The sequence below is a fragment of the Pinus tabuliformis genome, chromosome 7 (assembly GCF_031772625.1).
Source record: "Pinus tabuliformis cultivar Carrire ecotype Pingquan chromosome 7, CPIR1, whole genome shotgun sequence".
Classification (NCBI taxonomy): Eukaryota; Viridiplantae; Streptophyta; class Pinopsida; order Pinales; family Pinaceae; genus Pinus; species Pinus tabuliformis.
In genome coordinates this window covers 852,859,193-852,866,559 of record NC_142293.1, presented here as the reverse complement: position 1 = coordinate 852,866,559, position 7,367 = coordinate 852,859,193, and the positions used below count along the sequence as shown (strand labels likewise).

Sequence of the window (7,367 nt, the reverse complement as noted above, 5' to 3'; positions counted from 1 at the left end):
TGCTATAAACATTCCTTCCCTGGCCAGATTCATCATTTCATATGTCATATATAACAAATACAAAAGTAGATAGGTAACACTAACAGTCCTAATAACGCCAGCAATAGTTGTGATTCTCATACACTATATTATAATTTATACCTAGAAATAAGGCTGCACCATTGCTTAATTTAAGCACTCATTGGTTGAAGGGAAATTACATTAGAAATGCTTAAAGGTAGGCAACCCATCACTTGGATGGCACGGAATGATTGAGGGTTTATGACTAATTGTTAACTCTTCAAAGCACTACTTTACTCACATATCAACAGTCAAGAGTATGCCAGGAAGAGATACTTGCAATTTTTGTAAAAGCATTTTAGTCAAATGGAGGAATTGATATGTCAGAACAAACTTGTTAAAAATAGAAGGCGCAATAGATGGAAAACAATATGTATGTGGTATATATACCTTTTAAGTTTTCCCCAAGTTTGAAAGGAGATAAGTCCTTTGTAGGGGCAACTACTGCACCTGAATGCATCCTCGAGTCCACAGTAACAAAATCAAGACATCCATTATATCAGAAAAATGAGCAAATATTATATTACATTTTGATTCCTATAGTATGTGACCTTGTTCACAATTTGGAATATAAAATAGGGTAACTGTAATATAGTATACGCTGCAGATCCCAGCGGCCAAGATTCTCCTTCAAAGATGGAGATGGAAACTCAAGTTTTCATTAAAAAACACAGTTGTGTATATTAAGAGAGAGACCTAAAGGAAGTTTGTTCAATCAAAAGTTTAACAGATATCAACACAGCATTCTGTTCTTTTATACAGAACAATTATACTCGTAAACAGTAACTAAAAGAACAAACTAGAAATACCATAATGGTGAAAAGGTTATATAAATTGGCAACCTTTCTCCACAAAATAGGGATGGCAATTTGCAAATACTTCTTCCCGAGAAAGAAATGAAATAAGAGCAAAAGATTAAAAAGAACCAGCATACATTTCCACACGCAGATTGTGGGTTATTCAACTGTTCTGCAGTCAGGCCCAACTTCGTCTGTTTCTCTTCCAACTCAGCTCGGCCACAGGTACAATTTTTGCAGGCTTTTCTTTTCGTACTAACTTCATAGTCATTGGCTGCACAACAAAACAAATTACAAAATATGGATTGAAAGAATAGATGGGAAAAGTGACCAAGCTGATCAAGTTTGTAACGTTATTAAAGAGGATTCTATCATATATATTCCTTTCCAATGGATAAACTGCAAACCAACATTAACAGCCACCAGCCCCTGTTACTAACCAGAGGGCAATGAAGATCTTTTCGAATCCTCTTCAGAAAGAAGGCTTTCTTCATCTATCAGATCCTCCAAATCATCATTCATGTCTAGCTTTACGCCCAACGGGTCAGATTTAGGCAAACGCTCTTGTTTCTGCACAGCTTTATTTTTTAGGGAAAACGATGATCCAGTTTCCCAAGTGGGCTTTTGTGCTCTCAACTGCAATGAGGAATGCATGAAAGGGAACAACTGTCAAAGATATGGCTATAACTATCACAAATTCCAAATGCACACAAAATCATGCAAGGATATTCTGGATCTAACTGTTCCAATGTTTGTCTTAATAACAGGAAAAACTAAAACTCATAAATGAGATAGACTACCCAGCAGACCGATTTTACTCTACAGAAGAAGTATTTATCAGAAATTGTTAAACTAAAGGAAAAAGTAAACCACCCCTTGGGGATTATCAACTAAAAAACCTTCTAAGCAGTTATATTTCATTCAAAAATCTATTTAGCATGTTTTACAAAGAGGCACACATATTGTACTGTAATCACAATACTAGAAATATTAAATAACAATTATCTATCTTAAGATAAACAGAATATAAGCAATATAGTTTTCGCCTTGAGTCGGAACTACAATAAACAGTGAACTTACTACCATATAAACAAGAGGAATAGCATGCCCAACATGCAAGATTTAATTGCAGGACTGTTTCAAACCAAGTGTTTAGCCATAAAATACCAAAATGCATATATGTATCCTACAAGTAACCTGTGCAACCAACAGTACAGGAAAAGGATAACGTCAAACCTATTTACTAATTACATTCTCGGCAATAGAAAACTCAGTGGAGAATATAACCACTGTAAATTATGAAGAGAAATTTTAACACTGTAATTCCATGAATTACATAAATGGATCTTAACAAAAACGAAAACAAAACAACTGACTTTGGTTCCGGCTAGAGCTAAAATGCTCAACATCCATAATAATTTAAAAACCCTCAAGTCGACAGAGAAAAGACGCTCTTCTCGAACAACCATAACATAATTTAATAATAAGTAAGCTTAGAGGAAACATAGCCACAAGAATGACCTGGTTCACTTCCGGGGTAAGGAGAAATTGTTGCCACCACGGTTGCACTGTGGAAGCCATCGACAGTATAGACCTGTAGCTTTCCCCTGCAAAGAAGGGGAAAAGTAAGTTGTATACGATGATGAGCATGCAAAACAAAAGACCTATGATAACAGAAACATCATATATTCAACAAGGGCCTTACCTGCGAGGGTTACCGTGTAGTGGGCGATAATGTTGAAAAACTTTCCAGGAAGACCTTACGGTTCTGTTGACTGAACCTAAGATCCAAGTGAAATTGGGAAAGATTTATCCAAGACAGATAAACAAAATTCCTGGTGAAAACCTCAGAGAGAGGATTTGTAACACTGAAGGAGGGTTTGCAACGGCTTCTAAGTCCGAGGAGGAAAAAGATACCTGTGGTGTGCTAGTGTAGGTTTCACCTCGAGCACCAGAAGAGCGAGGTTGCAGAACGCCAACGGCCAAGGAAGAAATGAGAGGCATGTTTCGGAGTTGGGGAGAGGTGCAGGGATCTCTTGAAAGGTGCAGGGATCGACCCTGGCAAGCGTAACAGGAAGAGCGAAATGTCAAAACTGAGAGTTCATATGCGCCATTACTACTGGAGCTTATGAATGCTGAAGCTTCCGAACAAAACGTCACTAATTTCTCAAACTCCAACTAAAAATTAAGTAACCGCAGAACCACGTTCATGAATATCCATGAATACACAATGAGGGACGAGCAAGGAGGGCATATTCCCCACATAGCCAACATATGACCGCTCGCTTTCAGAATTCTGCGGATAAAGGTTTGGGTGGTTAGAGGGTTTATGCCCGCTCTATGCCAGACGCCAGGTGTTAGTATGAGAAACAAAGGGACGACGAAAGTCCCTTTCAAAGGAAAGCTTATCGGCCTAATTATTTTATTAATGAATTATGAAAAATTACAATGATTTTAGTTTCGAGATTTTCGCAAGTTTTTAAAATTAGAATTTGAAATTTAAATTAGCTTTCAAAATCCGAATATATTTTAATTCTTTTACCATTTCAGCTGTAGTGGTCCCTTTCAAAGGAAGGCCTATCGGCCTAATTATTTTATTAATGAGTTATGAAAAACTACAGCGATTTTAGTTTTGAGATTTTCGCAAGTTTTTAAAATTAGAATTTGAAATTTAAATTAGTTTTCAAAATCCGAATATATTTTAATTCTTTTACCATTTCAGCTTAGTGGTTTTGTAAGATCGTTAGTAAAAAATTGAATTAATTTATAAAAATGAATTAAAAATAATATAAAATCAATATTTTCAATTAAATTACAAAAATTAAAATTTTGTATTTTTTTTTAGCTTGCGTGATAAAAATCACCAAATTTCGATTCAACACTATTTGCAAATTGTGCATCCAAATGAGATGAAATGAGAATTGATGGAAATCTATTGAAAAATCGAACACAATGAAGCAATCAAAATAGAAATCCAAAGAAAATGAAAATCTTGCAAAATTGTCAGACATTTAACCAAAAGAAAATATTAAAAGGCGATTTAGCCAAAATTTATGAAAAGGATCCCCATTATTATTATAAAGATAATAAATTAAAAATGGGGGTGTTGTGATTTCACTACAACAAGTTTTTATATGCCATTGCATGCCTTACTAAGGAACATTGATCAAACCCTAACTTATGGTATCCTTGCCATAGGTCTAGTCATAGAGAGCATGAATCCTAGTCTTGCACATCTTGGTCATCATAGGCCTTGCCAAGCCCTTAACTATATTTGGACCTATAAAATAAGTCACCTTGATCCATGGTATTAGAATAATGTTTAGTTGGCATAGGGAAGAATCCCTTGTCATTAAAATCCCACTAAACAATAAGTGAAAGGTTGTTGAGGTGATAATAAGAACTATTCCTCATTGTTTCCATAGTGTCTATTCCTTGTCTGGTAAGCCCTATTATTGATCCTACTAGATTTTTCCGCAACATATTTGGCGTCATTTCTAGGAATGAATTGAGTCAACCTCCTCATACTTTGAAGTATAAGCTTTAGCAAAATCTTGGTAAGAATAACCTAAAGACTACAACATAGATTTTCATTTGGTGACTCCAAAATCAGAGACTTATATTTCCTATAATATTTCATCTAACAGAGCCATAGATCCAAGAAAGAAATAAAATAATTGCAATATGGCTATATCCTTAACTTATAGTTTCCAAATCCCCTATGGTTACAAGCCTCTTTGGAACTTCCTCCGCCCTTGACACAATGGCTAGGCAAAGGCTTAGTGCAATAATGGCTTAGTGGGTTTGTTGATGCTCCACATAAATTACCTAATAAATATCAAGAATGGCTACCCAAATTCAATGGGATTGATGCTATCATAACCAAGAAACATATGCATGAGTTTTTTTGGGTTGTTGGTGGAAGAATGATAGAAGAGGAAGACATTGTCATGTTGTTGTTTTCCTTATCCTTAGAAGGGAGTGCTAGGGACTAGTACAAAGAACTACGTATATGAAGTCTTAATATCTGGGACCATTTCCATCAACCCTTTGACAAAATATAGGAAAATGTTAAGGAACGCATGCAACTCTTGGCTAAATTCCAGGGAGCCAAGAAGAAGGAAAATGAAAGTGTCAAGGAATTTACAAAATAGTTTGACAAGTTTCTTAAAGAAATTCCTCTATTGAACAAGCCTGCTAATAAAACTAACCTTGACCAATATACGGAGGCCTTCCCTGTACATATTTCCAGTGTATTAAAGGACAAGGGACCTCAATCCTTGGATCAAACTAAAGCTTATGTTTTTACCATTGAACATAATTTGAGCACTTCTAATATTGACATGTTGTCATATACTAGGGCTAAAGTCAAAGTCAAATCAAAGTGACCCAAGTTGACCCCACCTTGCAGGCTTTTGCCCAAAAGTTTGATAACGTCACAAGTGAGTTAATGCAAGGGCAGATGGATATAATGAACAAGCTTTCCATCTTAGAAATGAAAAGAGGATGACATCAAAACTATCCTCCTAAGCCACAATTTAATAATGATAGGCCTCCTAAGAGAAATCATTACAATGGAAATAATCCTTCACAAAAAAATGTGTCAAACACACTTTCCCCAACTAATGTGGTTATCCAAGAAGTTTTTTCTTGGTTTCAAACATGTAATGAGTTCCATAATATAGAGGAGCACCCTTATAGCTAAGTGGAAGAAGAGGATAGCTCAGAGAACCTAAACATGATCAATGATCATGCTCCTTTTATTGCTTTGCTTAAAGAATCATTATCCCTTTCTCAACAATAGCATGAAGATTCCATTGAACAACCTAGTGGATATTTCGATGAGCCAATTTTTTTTTTTGAAAAAGGAGGTAGGTTCAAGGGGTTGCATTAGTCTAGGAAGAATAGTGATCCAAATCACCCTCAAGCAAGTAGTAGTGATATTAATGTTCCTCAAAAGAGTGTTAGGCTACCTATACCTCCTAATAATATCCCAAATCTCAATGCATCTTACTCCAACAATAGGGTGTCTTTGGATGCAGACTTAGGAAGTGTCTTATCAAAAGCAAATGTGTATGTGCCACTTCTATAAATTTCCAAAATTAAACCCCAAAGAGGGAAATTTAATAGGATCCTTAACTTTGAGAAAGAGTCTGAGGACCCTCCTATTATATTACAAAATATGTATAATGATTGAAGAAGTGGAGGGCATGCACCATTCCTTCTATCACTGGGAATTAAAAATCTCATATTGCATAAATGTATGCTTGAATCAAGTACCTCAACAAATGCCATATCTTTAAGAGTCGTGAACCAATTAGAAACGTATATTACTAGACTATATAATAAATCGTGTCATTTTGATTTGTTAGAAATTAATTAATGGGGCAATGAAATACACAAAATATTGTGGAAACACAAACACAGAAACACATAAAACAAGAGAGACACAAATATACATGGTTCACCCAATTTGGGCTATGTCCACAAAGAAACAACAATCCTTCCTTTTATATTATCTAGCAAAATGAAGAGATACAACCTACAACAAATCCAATGTAATTTCCTCTTCGCTCTCACATAATGTCCTCTTTCTTTCTCGCTCAGAATAATAATACCCATCTGCAATATAATTCCCTCATATAAACCAAATGGTTTCCTTCTAGGGAAAAAACCCTAAATTAAACATAACTTCTACCATCAAATCATTCGCTTAATGAACGACCCAGATTGACTACTAAATTACAATATTTTACAAGGCAAAATTTCATCTATTTTTAGCTTCAGGGGCACTGCCCCCAAACCCTCACCATGGGGGATCCAAACATGCAGTCAACCCTCCCTGGACTCCCCCAGAAATAATAATGGGGAGGAAATCCCCCGCTCCCCACACCCCCCCATTGGGGATTGAGATCCAAACGCAACTAAAACAAGACCTAGGAAGACAATGAGGCTCCACATCCAACATGATTCAAAGTATATCCCTGTACATGGTTTGATGAAGGATGTCATGGTTTCATTAGCTACTAACAAAGGAATTTGTGTGCTAATGGACATTGCAGTCATTAATGTTTCATATGCATGGGGCATGCTCTTATTTAGAAAGTGGAGTGCATCTATAGGTGGGAAACTACAAATGAATTTATCATGTGCAACCATACCCATCGTTGATGGGAAAGAATTCATATTGTATAGAGAACCATGCATGCTTACAAATGTTAAAGATATAGAACCTTTCCCATCCCCTAATCATCCTGGTAAGTCCAAGCTTGATACACCACCTTTGAAATTGCAAGTGGAATAGAAATACTTTGAATTGAAACTCCCTTAAAGGCCTAGATATGTTGAGCCAATGTTAATAAATGTCTGTCAATTCAAAGCAAGGCTTGGGACTAAAGGTGAGAGAATATCAAAACACAAAAAATAAGCAATGGGTTCAAAAATAAGGCGAGCATTTCTATGTTGGGGATCTAGGCCTTGTTGATGAAAATCCATGTCCTTTTAGCATCC

The 7,367-nt window shown here is 35.9% G+C and overlaps 1 pseudogene across 1 annotated transcript; it reads right to left on the bottom strand.

Moving 5' to 3' along the window:
* Positions 1-297: 297 nt before the first annotated feature.
* LOC149250301 (anamorsin homolog 1-like) lies at positions 298-1,709 on the bottom strand (annotated as a pseudogene). The gene is made up of 4 exons (XR_016265934.1): positions 1,298-1,709; positions 997-1,131; positions 451-535; positions 298-335 (listed from the first exon to the last, which is right to left on the bottom strand). The product of XR_016265934.1 is annotated as an anamorsin homolog 1-like (transcript).
* Between the last annotated feature and the right edge of the window lie 5,658 nt (positions 1,710-7,367).